The sequence below is a fragment of the Drosophila navojoa genome, chromosome 3 (genome assembly GCF_054131105.1).
Source record: "Drosophila navojoa isolate 15081-1374.11 chromosome 3, UAZ_NAV_1.0, whole genome shotgun sequence".
Taxonomy (NCBI): Eukaryota; Metazoa; Arthropoda; class Insecta; order Diptera; family Drosophilidae; genus Drosophila; species Drosophila navojoa.
This window is the reverse complement of record NC_142891.1, coordinates 24,842,949-24,858,909: the sequence shown is the minus strand read 5'-3', so window position 1 is coordinate 24,858,909 and position 15,961 is coordinate 24,842,949.

Below are 15,961 nucleotides of genomic sequence, written 5' to 3'. Positions count from 1 at the left end.
GGCTCAGCTCAGGCTTGCATTTGGCATAAATATATATTATTTATATATTTATTTTTGCAGCCTTAATTAGCTAGCTAATTAGCTAATAATTATACTTTGGAATAAAAGAGTCGAAAACAGAGCAGTTCATATAATTCCCTTTTATTTGATTTTATTTTTATTTTATTTTATTTGGCTCCATTGTGAGGTCTTGTTTATTTTCGAGTTTCAATTTAAGCTACAATTTATTTATTTATTTTATTTTATTTTTTTTATGTGCTGCTCCTGGCTGGCTTTTCATTTGCCACTCTCAACTAATTTAAGAATCCCGGCAGCGTCCAGCATGCCCAGATGCATTGATGCAGCTGCGCAGCCAAAATCGTCTGCACAAGTAACAAATCAAACGAGTGCTTTTGTAAATTACATTTGAATTATCTTTTCTATGCTGACTCGCACGTACTCTCGCCCTTCGCACTTCCTCCCTTCTCCCTTCGCCCTTTCTCTATCTCAGCTGCTATTTTTGCTGATGCTGCCTGGCCACAGAGCAGATGGCAAACATCCTTTAACAGACAGAGGCAACAACAACAGCAACAACAACAACAACAATAGCAAGGACCTGGCATGCAAAGTGGATCAAACAGCCAAAGTTAATAAACACTTTGCTCGTTGTCCCTGCTGCCCCCATAACCCTGCACGCCCCTACTCCACCACCACCTTCTACTACGGCTGATACCCTACTCCCGTTGCGAGCTATGCGTGCTTTGGGTATTATGTTCTCCATTAAATGTAACAGACAAAAACAAGTCGTGGGCAGTTCAGTAGATTTGGTCGCGTCTGTCTGCTGGTCCTCGCTGTCTGATGTCCGTTTCAATGTAGGGTGCCCGATTTCCGATGAATGAGGACTAATGTCCGATATCCGCTGCTCGCTGACGTTCGATGACCGCTGATGACTGAGGTCTGGGTTCTGATATCCGGTATCTAAGGGCTCATGTTTTCTATCCAATGTTCGATTTTTGATGTACGATGTCTGATGCTTGATGATTGACGTCTGATGTCTGATGTCCAATGGACGATGCCTGGTGTCTGTTTACTGATTCTACGACATACAATTTTCTATTTGTGTTGTCTGATGTCGTAGATAAAAAATGTCTGATGCCCAATGTCTGATATCTGATGAGTAGTCTGAGGTCCGTTCTCAAGTGTTCGATTTTTGATGACTGACCTCTGATGTCCGATATTTTATGTTGATATGTTGCTGATGTTGGATTTCCGATGTTGGATGTTCGACTTTTGATTTCCCATGTCTCAATTCTAATGTCCGATGTGTGGTATATAAGTCTGATGTCCCAAGTTCGATATCTTGTGCGCAATTTCTTATATCTGATGACTGAGGTCTGCGGTCTGATGTCTGGTATCTGCTGTCCCACTCCCCATGTTCAATATCCAATTTCTGATCTCTGCTCTCTTATAGATGATGTATGAACTCTAATGAATAATATTCGATGTCCAATGCTCGAATTCTGATAACTGTTGCCTGATAAACCCATTATCCGATGTTCAATGTCCAATGTTTTCTTTCTGATGTCGGATCTGCAATAATAATCCTATATATTGACAATCTCTGATAATGCAGATGCCCAGGTCTAGTATCTTTCCAGCACCCACTCAACCACAATCCAGGGTATCTCCTAGTCAGCCCTAGTCACCGCAAGCACTCTCGCTTGCTGTTGTTGCACACGCAGTGGCACAAAACCCTTTGGCGCTGTCCGTTTTAGTGTCCATTGCAATTTGGGTTTTGTTGCACAGTGAAATTGAATGCAAATAGAAAAACTCTCTCACATACACACACACACACGCAGGCGTACATATGCACACGCACACTACTTAAATTTACGCGTTTTCCATTTCAATTAAAACAATTTCGATTCTGATAGCCCCGCCCCCTGACAGCGCCCCGCCGCCGCAGCTGCAAAAGCGCTGCCTCGTTTGAGCGCCATTAACTAGGCGAAATGTGTGTGTCAGTGTATGTGTGTGTGAGTGTGCCCTGCTTTTTAGCGCATGCAAATGGGCTGCTCTGTTGATTGTGCCGGCAGCTGGCTAATTATTTATAGGTTTAGTCATAGATACACCAAGCACTAACGCACACACACATGCACAGAGAGAACGAGGGAGGGAGAGAAAGAGATATACTTTCTGGGAAATGCAATTCGTTTATGGAGAGTGAATGACATACATTGAATTTTTTTTATAAATAATTTTGGATATATTTAGGTGTTTAAAACAAATAATTTAAGTTATTATAAAAAAAAAAAAAACATAAGTAAAATCTTTAAAATATATTTTGAAATGAATAACTTGACAAACAAATAATGCCTATGGCATATCAGAAATATTTTAAATAATTAAAAATTTAATTATTACAAAAAAAAAATATTATCATAAATCTGTTTATTGCCTAATGCCTTTAAGTAAAATCACTGACCAGTGGTAAAATCTTGGATACAAACTTTCGAAAATGATCATTTAACATTAATTAAAGAATGTCTAAGAAATATGAGAAATGTTTTTTGTTTATTTTTTATAATTTATTAATATAATTATTTGTTAAACAAAAATAATGATAAGTTATTACAAATATGTTTCTAACTTAATACCCTTAAGTAAAATCTTGTATATATGTGTATATATATATTTTTTCGAACTTATTATCTTTACATAAAAAATCAGAAATGAATTCGAAAAATATATAAATATATGTATCTATTAAAAAGTAATAATAAATTAAATTAAAAAAAAAAATTGTTTATAATTTAAAGAAGATATAGTCATTCATATAAACCCAAATTTCTCGAACCAAATTTCTCAATTTCCAGTGCTTAATTCATAAATTAGTCGGAATTCATATTAATTTTAATACCTAATAAATAAATTAATAAAACTCTTTTCCACTGGCCTTTTTAGCTTGAATCCGGTTTGTTTTGCATATCTAGAATAAAAACGTTTCGATCAAGCATATTTCATGTACATTTTTATTTATACAATTACTATAGAATGTTGTGAACTTTAATATTCATTTGATTTTTCATAATTTGCTATTCATATATCTTAGGACTCATATATGAATTAATTCTTTCGAATTCTGATGGATCCAGGTCACATTCATACACCCCATCCCTTCTCATTTTTCTGATCCAGCAATTTCTTAAGCATCCTCAGCCATTTGTCCGATTACAAAAATATTGTGACTCGTTTTTGGGTCACTAATATTCATATATATATATATATTTTATGTGTGTGTATATGTGTATGCTTATATCTATATACATATATATATATATATAAGTCAAAGAATCTTGGCTTCACTTGAAACAGACATTGTCTAGAAATTTCGTTCCCATTTGCTTTATTATACCCTGAACCCATTGAAAATGGGAAATCAGGGTATAATGGTTTTGTTAAAAGTATGTAACAGGCAGAATGAGGCGTGGCAGACCCCACAAAGTATATATATTCTTGATCAGGGCGACAAGCTGAGTCGATTTGGCCCTGTCCGTCTGTCTGTCCGTCCGTCCGTCCGTCCGTCCGTATGTATGAACGCGTCGATTTCAGAAGATATAAGAGCTAGAGACTTCAACTTTTTTTTAAAATGTCCGTATATATCACGCGCATATCGAGTTTATCACTAAAAAACGATAACTCATTCCGATACTTTTTTATCGATAAAAAACCTTATCGACGATCACTTAAAGAATTATATCTCCTACATCTTTCAAGCTAGAGTCTCCAAATTTAAAATGTATATAAAGATGTATTTTATACAATTTCGGTTTTTGTTAAAATTTACCCCCCACCCCTAAATCCACCCCCTCACCCTAATCTTTGTAAAAGTCGTATATCAAATACTAGAGACTTGTGATTCGGTATACACATACATTTTAACATTATGATTACGTTCTGAAAGTTTCATTACGATCGTACGTCTAGAAATTAAATTATTCAACAAATAAGTTGTCATTATATTGCCAACACTGCAGTGCAACCCAAGCGCAATCGCCTGTATATGTGAGTGTGTGTTTATGCGTGTGTTTGTTTGTATGCGTGTGTGTGTGTGTGTGTGTGTGTTTGCTAATTATTATTTAAATATCAGTTGCTTGTAGGGTTCAGGGGATCTCGTAGTCGAGCTGTCTCGACTAGAGCTTTCTTACTTGTTTTTCCTTTATTTTTCTGCTTCAAGGATCATCCTCTTGTGGCTCAAAGAGACATGTCTCGTTCTTAATCATGGTTGAGTAGTAAGAAAATAGTTGAGATATTAAGACAACAAGAGTTTAAAATGTGCTGAAATATATTATAAAGTAAAATAAGAAAATAAGAAATTTCTATACAGAAAACTCTCTTAACTTTCCGATTACTAAATAGAATATATACGTACTCGTATATTTATTTATTTATAGCCACGGTTATTTACTATTTTATTTATTTATGCAAGTGTACTTGTAATATAATTCTAAAGTTATAAAAATATATTCGCATTGTGGTAGCTGGCACCTCAGCATAAAATTCATTTCCGCCATATTTCAAGTGTCAAATGACGAGGGGGGAGGGTGTATGTGGGACGTAAAAGTGTTCTTTACTTGTCGCCACAGCGAATCGGCTTGCTCTATCCATATGTGTTCAACCACGCAGCCAAGCAACCATCCAGCCATCCTGTTCATCCTGTTCGACCCATCGAACTCCATTGCAGGCGGCCACAGAGTTTTCCCAGCCATTTCCACATGTGGAAACTGAATATTTCCGTTAAATACGCGACATGTTGTTCGTCCGGCGATTTCCTGCGCTGTTGACATTCGACTCAATACATTGTTTACAAAACCAACAGGGTATATCGCGTGTGTCGCCCCCTCTATTATTTCCCTTATGGGCCACGTCCTGCAGTTGAAAGGCGAATCGAAGAAAAATCTACATTTTGCACCAATCCAAATTTTCACAAATCCATAAATCACAGCATCCGTATTTATTCAACTGCAGAGGTTACAAATTATTGTGCAGTCGGTAATTTCATTTGCTTTCTTCCTATCAGGGACTGCAAATAAGCGTTATGAATTTTACAAAATTGAGGCTCAAAAGAAGCCTCAAGAAAAGAGGAGAAACTTTTATTTACAATTTTTTGTAAAAAAAAAAATATTTTTTATTATTATAAATAATTGATATGAAAAAATTAAAAAGTAATTATTACAGATCAATTTTATAATAAAATTTAAGGCATAACTGTTATTTTTAATTTTTATTATACAAATTTTTATATAAAAATTTATTGGTAATATTTATTTTTGATTTTTATCATAAAAATTAATTTTTTTTAACTACTCAAACAATAATTTTTTTTTATTTTTTGCTATAAAAGTTATTGTTGTTATGATCCCTGCTTCTTCCCCTTAGGCTGCAGCAATTAGATAATATAAATTCGATAAGACTGTATTTTTTTTACCATTTAATATTTCTGATTATTATAAAATCATTTAATTTTGCAATAAATTTAACTGCAATATTTATTCTAAATTTCTCTTTAAATAATAGCCAGAGTCTCCTTAAATATGTCATATATAGCATAAGCAACGAGCTATACAAGCCGACGGCTGTCACGTCAGTATGGATCAGAAGAGAAAGACAAGACAGACATTGCCCGATATCAATACACTCAATTCAATTGATAAGCGAGTATAAACAGAATTTTTAAGAATCGCAACTATCTTTTAAATAAATATATATATATATAAATAAATACAAATATATATTTTTTGAGGATGTATATACAGCTGCCAAAAATAAAAATAGCAAAAGCAAAGTCTAAGAAATTCCCCTATATTTATTTATCAATGTGTTGATCTACTTTTTTTTTATAAAAGAAAACAAACAACAAAAAATATTTAACGTTTTTATATATCTAAAAAAAAGTTCTTAAAAAGTCGAAAAAATGCGAGGTGTGTTATTTTATTTTTCGCAGCTGTATATAGTATATACATATATCTATGTATATATACATATACATATATTTATATGTATATAACTTAAGTTTTTGGAATAGGACAGCTCAATTTCCTTTTTTTTTTTTTTTGCAAACTTTAACGATTTGCAACGGCAATTACATACATTTATATATATTCATAAAAGTACACATATGTATGTACATACATACATATATATAGATTTATATATGACCCTGTGTGTTTGTATAGTCAAACAGGGAAAGCTGGGAACAAATTTGTGTGCATTATTTACGTGTTGCCTGGCATTTTATGCCAATAAATTACCAATATGCACGAAGGCAAAACTTTTGTTGCATGCAACTCAGGTGGAGTCGAATGGGCGGCTGCTGCTGTGCGAAACTGACAAACTGCACGGATACAGGCGCACACAAACACACACACACACACACACACAGATACCTGTAGTATTTTTTTTATGATTTTTCGGCGTAACCGAAAAATCGAAGTACAAAAAAAAAAAGGCAGAAAAGAAATCAGGGACATGACACAGAGCCAGAGCGAAGAGTCAAAGAACAACAACGGCCCACAGGGAGAATGCATCATTGTGTTTGTGTGGGAGTTGTATGAGTGCGTGTGTGTGTGTGTGTGTGTGCGTGTTGGTGTGCGTGTGCATTGGCTGACGCCAAGGAAATTTGGCGTCAGTTTTATACGCAACGAGCGAATGCCACAAAGTGAAAAAGAGAAAGAGAGAAAAACAGAAAGAGAAACAGTTGCTGTGACAGAGGCGAAGCGGGACGAAAAACAGAGAGTGGAGAGTGAGGAGCGGAGAGCAGTGCAGCAACAATGGCAAACAAAAATCCGGAAAAAATAGAAAATCGCATAAAAACACACACATTGGTCAGGAGAGGGCGGGGGGAGGCGCTGACTCCTCGGACAGGAATAACGTGGCAGGAGCAGATGAGGGCAGCTAATGTGGCAGGAGACGGAGTAGACTGAGACAGATGAGATGTAGGCAATGGAGTAGGAGCAGGAGGCGGAGGAGTCGAAGAGGGGGCTATTTGCTTGTAGGCAGAACGAACTGGGGATGATGCAAAATGCGACCACTCGTAGGTGCTAATTAGAGGCAACTAGCATATTGAAGATCAAGTGGGGATAGCGACAGCAAGGATTTGGGGTATGCAAACGATGCGAAAAGGTATACGATTTTGATTTGATGGGTGAACTAAGATCGAACTATCGGGGACTTTTGCTTGATATATGATATATAATAGAGAAGAGATGGACAGAGAAAGACAGAGCAAGAGCGAAAGAAGAAGAGTCGAGAAGGAGAGAGAGAGAGAGAGTGAGAAATGGATCTAAGAACCCTTTAAACTAATGAAGAGGAAGGGGGACGGAAGAGACAGACAACGCAGTTAAAAAGAGGGAGAGATATAGTGATATTTCAATGAGAAGCAGAAATCGCCTCAATGCCTCTATCATTTCCATCGCATTACATTTTAGAATAGTGTATTGCTATATTCCTGCTATGCAACCCTTTTAATAGAGTTAAACATTTGAGTTTCTTATTAGAACTTGAGCTTCATTAGACTTTGGGACTTGAACTTGAAACTAATATTTGTAGCAATTCAACATTTTCTCTTAAGGAATCTTCAGTCTTAATAATTAATCTAACCCATTCTTCTAGTGTATATAAATAAAATTAATGCAAAATTAATATATACATTAAAATTAATATATATATATTAAATATTAGTTATAATTACATTATAATGAATAAAGAACTAATAGAATGTATAATAATTTACACACATATGTATATCATATAATAATGAATGAATAATTAATAAATATACAATATAAATATATTTAAAACTTAACAATTGCTATAGCAAATACATTTATAGTATTATAATTACTAATTAAATAATAATGAATTCATATGTGTCTGTCTCTATGCATATATCCAGCATTGTAGCGCGCTCCCTGAATCACCTCAGGCCGTTTCCTATTTCTGCTCCCAAATCTAAGCGCCAGGCGATAGCTGCGAATGCAAAAAGGAAAAAATCCGGAATGCAAGGATATTTGAGTTGGTTGAGCTCAAGTAGCTAGCACACACACACACACATACACAGGCATACAGCAATACACATACTCATATATATTTTTGGCTGGCAGGTAAATATGGCTGTCGCAGCAGAGATAAGGGCTAACGCCGCAGAATTTTCGCCATCGCATATGAAAGTGGTGCCAGAGGCGGGGCAGGGGCAGGGGCAGGGGGCGTGGCATGTGCAACCAGAGTTTTGCATTTGACATACAGAAGGAGGGAGAGGGGGAGGGGCGCGAGTGTGTGGGAAGGGAGGACACCCGCACATAAACATAACGCAAACCCCAAGCCAAATATTATTGAATACCAAAATTCGAAGGTAAACACAGCTGCGACTGCGAGCTCCGATCTCAGCTTTGTTTATGCGCCCAGCCAGGCGAGGCGATGCGAAACGATTTTGTCACAATATTTCAAGCTTCAGTGACAAATTTGCAGCCAGCGTTGCACAAAACAAAACTCAAACCAAAACTCAAGACTCCTTGGCGCAGTTCAGCTCAGCGCCCTCCCCTCTCCCTCTCTCTCTCTCTCTCTCTCTCTCTCTCTCTCTCTCTCTCTCTCTCTCTTTCACTCATTCTCCCTGCCAGCCGCTTTTACTAGTTGTCATTATCAGAACTCTGGCATCGACTCTGTCTCCTGCTCCATCTTCCTTTGCAGTCACCATCTCTGTCTCTTTCTCCGTCTCTCCTTCCTTTCATTTGCCATCTCTGTCGTTGACACGGCAATTAAGCATCCCTATTTAGACGACCCGCTTTCTGGTAATTTACTGAGTGTCGCAGAGTCCATAAAGTCCATAATTCAGTCTAAGGCTTGCGCCAAGCAACAGTTGCCGGACACGCCCAGGCCCGCCTCAAAGCGGCAAAAAAAAAATAAATATATGCTCGTCTGCTGCTAAATGCAGCGACAGCGGAAGTGAAAATTGCTCCAGTCCCAAGTCCAAGTAGGTGAAAGCTAAATTTATTTGCCGCTCAAATTCAAATGCCATTCGACTAAGCCCAGTTGCCGAACGGGCCAACAATAGATGGCAATTGACTCAAATGGCTGCTGCAGCTGCTCTATCCAGATTCTCATAAATATCGACAGATATTACATATACACATATATGCAGTAGAATCCCACCGTCGTTACACCCGGAAAACGCTATATCTATATCTGAATCATAGTCCATACGAATGCTTACATGTATTTATTTATTAGAGATTATAACCTGAAAAATAAATTACGACTTACACAAGAATTAAGCACAGGCAATAATGGGCTATATGCATATATTTTAAAATCTAATTTCTTAATCCAAATTTTTCAAGACACCTAAATAGCTCGCATTGATATTATTAATTTTACTGTTCAAATTTATAACATGTAATACATGTCTTGTAAATATATATGAATCCACGCGCAACAGAAAGGCAACGAAAAATTCAATGTAAATAAAAATAAATATTTAATATATAAAATAAATAGCTGATGGATATATTTTTAATCTTGAAATCAATTAATATTGTCTACTACTATTATTTAATATTATTTCAGTTAATGTATATTAGCTTCGTTTTGATTTTTTTTATTTTATACAAACTAGTTTTAAAATAAATACTATTTAAATTATTAATTATGTATTTTTTTGTATATATATATTTTCCTAGATTAAAATAAGCTTATAAATTTTAACCCAGCTGCCTTGGTTTGATTAAATAAAAGTGAAATCCACATAAACTAATTTTAAAATACATATATCAATTTTTAGACGATAAATGCTTTTATTTATTTATTTTTTTTTAATAAATTTATTTGCTTTTTAAAAAAAAGATAAATTAACATTAAATGAAATGTTTTTATTTATTTATTTTTTATTTTTAAATAATATTATTCGCTTTTTAAGAAAGAGATAAATTAACATTATTTTTGGCTCATCTGCATTGCATTATATTTTATATATTACATATACATAGTAAAACATTATGTAAAATATGAATTTAGACTATTTCTGTCGAAAAAGAAAGTTGAAAAGTTGTTGGAAAGTCTACAGAAAATGGAGATTTCAGAAAATTCTGGAAAATTCGGTGCAGCTACTGAACTACTTACTAAGTACATTTCGCCCTCACACAAAACCAATATACCCATCTTGCTCTCTCAATGAGTAACAAAACTAAAAAGAAAACTAACTTGATGAAAAGTGAAAGAAACAGGGAAAGAAAGTTATAACGGGATAAGTCCTGCCTATTAGAAGCCTACAAGATTCTTACTAAACTTAACTTCCAGCCGCAAAAAGCAAAATAAATAAATACAAAATCAAGAAAACCAAGAAAGAAATGTTTTTGCGGCAAAGCCATTGTTTGCACCGACCCAAACATGTAAAGTTGGCCAAGTTAGTTGCTGTTAATGGGCTCTATGCCACATCCAAAGGCGGGCGCTTAGCCCGGACACTTGAATGCTGTGAAATTGTGACGTGAAGTGCAAATATTTAATTGCTAACAAACGGCAAAGGCGAGACAATTGGCGCCTGTGTTGCATTTGCCTTGCAGGCGCGGCATCTGTGGAGCAGGTTTTGTGGGTCATAATTGTGGAGCGAACGACACCGGACAGCAATTAAAATGAATGAGATCCTTCATGTTTCACATGAAATGCTTGATAATAGTGCTTAAGATGGAAATAGTTTGATATACTCAATTATTTGACTAATTTCTTATTGGCCTACACAGCTTGAACGCATATTTCCTATTTGAATAGTATTTAACAGACTGTGTTAGCATTCCAATTATAATTCCGATTAGAATGCAGCTCTGTTAATGATTAGGTTTGCAGATTTTTTAATTTAAATGCATATCTGTTAATTGATATTAGTAACGATTTGATTATGAATCCAATTGGATTTTTTTTTTGTTGTCACTACAATTCCAATTCAAATAAAAAACAAAGATACTCAATATATTCATAATATTAGCATTCTTATTATCCATTTATTCACTCATATTTCAATAAATAACATTTACATGGTTTTTTAAACCACAATCCAATTAAACTCTAACAATATTTCATTAAAAACTATATTTATTGCATGCAATTCCTACTACCAACTTATACGCCTATGTTAACAGTCGACTAGATTCACACCGACTCCTTGCATTTGTATTTTGAGGCATTTAACATTCATGTCTGGGAGCAACATAAGAGAACTTTGCTTATGCACAGCAGCATGCTGTGAACACTCGTTAAGCAATAACATGGGAATCTCTTTAGTTGTATGCTGGCAACTGCCTAAGAGTAAAGAGAAAGCTTTGTTCGTTACACTTGTATGTCCTTCCCCTTCATTTTCATGCCAGCTCATGTTAAATAACAGTGATTGTAATGTAAAAGTGAATAGGGGAAGTGCAGTCGCTGTTATTACTCTCTTTTGCTGTTAACAACTGCACTTGGCACATTGAACAACATAAAATTTGAATGTTAAGTTTGGAGTCCAATTTTACGCGGATTTAAGAGAATTATTATTTCATATATTCGAATATATTCATATATTATAGCGTTCTATATTATATTTTTCTTCAATGTTATGTTCAAATCAAATACAATGAGATTCCAGTTGGAACCATATAGGCACAAGACGCATTGGCTAATTAAATTAAATAATTAAAGACGATTATGAAGCGCATGAATATGTAAGCGAATATACAAAAAATATTAGATAATTGAAGTAAAAATAGGATGACATCAGTTTAATAATTTATAATTATTCTCAGCTCTAAATAATGAATCATTTCCTTTGTAACTCCCAAATGAAGTTATAATAGATTTCCAAGTGGCCAATTAGAATGTCGATTATGGACCGCATATTCATTAAACTAACGGCGCTTTGCCTATTAGAAAATGAATGGAGGTTCTTTAGAATACTTTTCATTTCTTAAGTCAGTTGGCAACAATACTTAAGACATACTCAGCGTTGTCAGGAGTTGGGAGGCCTGCCTCATTGCCGGCAGCTGCATGCCACCAATTTAATTAATCTGCACGAAATATGCAACACAGCAAAAGTTTGCCAGCCGAGAGGGCAAACACACACACACACACACACATATACATGGCTACAAATTGCCACAGTTATAATGCTTGACACATAAAGCGTGTGTGGGAGTGTGTGTGTGTGGGTGGGTGGCTGGGTGGTTGGTGTGAGCCACGCCTAAAAGCAACGGCAAAAGGCAAAGGAGCAACAGAAGCAGCAATAAGATTACTTAATTGATTTAAATTTGCTTGTCTAGTGGGAGTTGATGATGTTGCACAGTGCCGCATGCGATAATGAAGTTGTTGACAAGCTCTTGGGCAAAAGAAAATGCAAACAACAGCAACGGCAACAGCAACGACTACTTGCAACAGAAGTGCAAGTAATTGAAAGGCAGCAACAGCAACAACAGCAACAGCAGCAGCAGCAGCAACAGCTGTGGCAACTGCAACAGCAGTAAACAAAAACGTGGCATCAGCCAGGCTCAAGTAGTTGATGGTTGTTGCAGCTGCTGCTGCTGCTCCGGCCGCCGCTTCAAGTGTCGCGCCACACACAAAACAGGCTGGCAACGTGTCGTATGCGCTATATCTCATATACTTTAATTATAATTATAATTAATGACATTACGCCTTAAGAATGACGACGAGCCAAGATATTCAATTTGTCAACAGACGCCAACTAGCAACGGCGCAGCCAAGGCCGAGCCCACCTCACATGCAAATCCAAATCACTAAACACACACACATACATCTAAATATACTTACCAGCAACAAATCTGTATGGCCCCGTTCCATCGTTGTGTTTGCTTGGTTCTCTTCTGCTCTTACATACTAAACGAGCAGTGATATTTTACTGGCTTAAGCCCAATGCGATCGAGCGAGATGACAGTCTCTTACTTTTCTTTCCTTACTCTCACTGCTCTCTTAAATTCATGAGCATACACACACACATAAGTACATCATATACAACAGCACCGCTAGCCCTTTACAGTATTGATAAGCCAAATTTGCTAGTAAGGAAAGCTAAATAAAACAAGTAAGAAGACTCTAGTCGAGACTGCTCGACTAGAAGATACCCTGAAGCCTCCAATCTGATATTCTAATCACTCTGCACTTCTCTTAGGCACTGCACTTGGACTGCGCTGCAGTGTGGGCAATATTATACGAATTTATTTGTTGAAAATTTAATTTCTATATGTACGATCTTAATGAAACTCTGCAGTTAACAGAGCGCGTTCTAATACGTGCGTACAGACAGACGGACAGGGCTAAATCGACTCAGCTCGTCGCCCTGATCGAGAATGCATATACTTTGTCGGGTCTGCCACGCCTCCTTCTGCCTGTTACATACATTTTAACAAAACCAGTATACCCTGATTTCCCATTTTCAATGGGTTCAGGGTACAATCGGCTTTGTGTGTCAAAATTTCCAGATGTGTTAAGAATAAATGTAAAATTAGTTTATATTAGTTAAATTGCCCATATGTTTATATGTACATACATATGTATGTACATACGAAATAACAAAAATTTACTATGAAAGGCGAGATACACTTTCCTCTGCTTCGAATTGCTTTTAATAAATCTATACACACAGTTTAAGCAACCGAAGAAATCTTCATGACAGGTCCCGTTGCATCTTCGTATTTGCTTAGCTCTCATATTCTTTTACTCCTTCAATGAGCAATGAGAACTAGCCGTCACATGCCTAATACGATCAAAGTTTCTCTCTTTATGTTTTTGCTTTGCTTACTCTCACCGCTCTCTCAAAGGAATGTATGCCTGCATGTATGAATGCAAAACATTCTCTTTACCTCTCCCTCTGTCTCTTTCTACCAAAAGCACTTGTACAAGTATTAGCAATCACATATGTATGTATACATATATGAACATACATATGTATGTATGTATGTGAATGTTGAAAAAGTTTGTAGTGTATTTCATACAAATACAAACTTATATGCATGTTTGAGTGTATATGTGTATGCAATGTATGTGTATTTGCTGTTCAAAGTATTTTATCCTTGTCGCGCGCTCCTGCGGCTGGCTGTTATTACGAGTCCGCTGCGTCAGACGTCAGTCAGGTCCGTCTGCTCGCTCGCTCGTTAGCGTTAACTGACCAACGGCACATACAAATACAAATACCAGGACAAAAGTAACTGCACCAAGGACATGAAAGGGAACCTCAATGAGGCTTAGGCATGCCCAGCAGCCCTGCGCCGATGACGATGGCGACGACGACGACGACGACGACGACCACGGGCAAGTCAAATTTTCACTCCCTTGTGTATGTGACTTGCATGCTGCGTTGGGCGCCAAACTTTTTGACTGGCATTTGCCCAGTTACCAAAAAGCATCCATAACAAGTTAAAACAGAGCAGTAGAATCATGCCGACTACGTAATACTCGCCCTGTGAAAATGTTGGAAAAGAAGAATATTCTTGACATCAACATCTCATTTTGTGAGTGCCTGATTATTGATGTCTTTTAAATTTATTAGATCATGTATAATACCAAAAATATATTGTCTGCCGGATATACCCCATTTGCTTTTAAGGAGCGAGTATGGCAACGAGTGTGGTCAGAGACCTGTTCCATTTGAAGGACGTGTTCTGCAGTGTCTGCAATCATGTAGCGCAACCTCGTTAATCCCAATCAATTGCCCAAGGACTCTGCACAACGAAGGCAACCGCACAGGAAACAGTTCGTTTCACACTGTATCACTCTACTGAACGATTTTATCATATTATAATGGTAAACGCAATTATATTTGAAATTATTTTAGATGATCTAATAATAAATATTTATGGAATTTTAATGAGATAATTTAACATAACAATTAAGATATTTTAGAAATTTAAAAGGTCTAATAGAGCTAAATTATTCGGACAACGTAACACTTCAAATTCAGCTTTTGAGATGGACATTTGCATAAATATCGAGCATGCTTAGCCGAGGATATTCAAGAAATTTCTTGAATTTGATACGATCCATATTTGATACTATCATATCGTCAGCAACTGTTTTAGACTTTCTGCTCGTGAGCACTTTTGCTCTATCTTAACCAACTTCTGAATTGCTTAATCTATAATCATGCAGAATCTCTAAAACAAGGACTTAATCAATCAATTTTATGTTTGGGAACCTCTTATCTGTGGAGCTTTTATATTTACCGACCTTTATGCTTTAAAGTAATCTTCAGTCAGCAGACCAAATCATTTTTATTTTGATAAACCTGAAAGCTGAGGCTTTATTGACCGTCTTGAACGGAAATCGAAAATCTTGGCCTTTGCTCAGGCAATCTGTCAACGACAATATACACACAGACACAAACACACACACACACACACAGACCCAGACAGGTAACCGGATGTCGTTACTTTATCCGTTGGGGTATTATTGCAGTGGGTCGCTTTAAAGTAAGCTTTAAGAAAATATAGAGCTCAATAAAAGCTTTATTATGCTCCAATATTAATATCAATATTTAATAAGAAGTATTGTATGTAATAAATACTTAAACTGCAGGCAAATTATTTGCTAAAATAGTTATCAACAGGCAGAAGTAAAGAGACACGCCTCCTCCATAACGACCAATCAAACCTCTTTTTCGTTGTCTATATATTGTCATACAGACTTAAAAATAATACACATGTATATATGCAAATATACAATATGCATATATTCAGGCACTATAAACTGGTAATATTAGCCTTACACAACTCACCTCGAATAATTGAAGCTTCTGACTTGGATCTGAACTTATAGCTTGAGGACCAACAACCTAAATTTGAATGAAATCATAGGGTGAGAATAAAATAAAAAATTAATTAGGAATAAATAAAGTAAATACATTTAATATTTTACCAAGCCGTGATATTCTATAAGAGTATATATATTTAATAAGTTA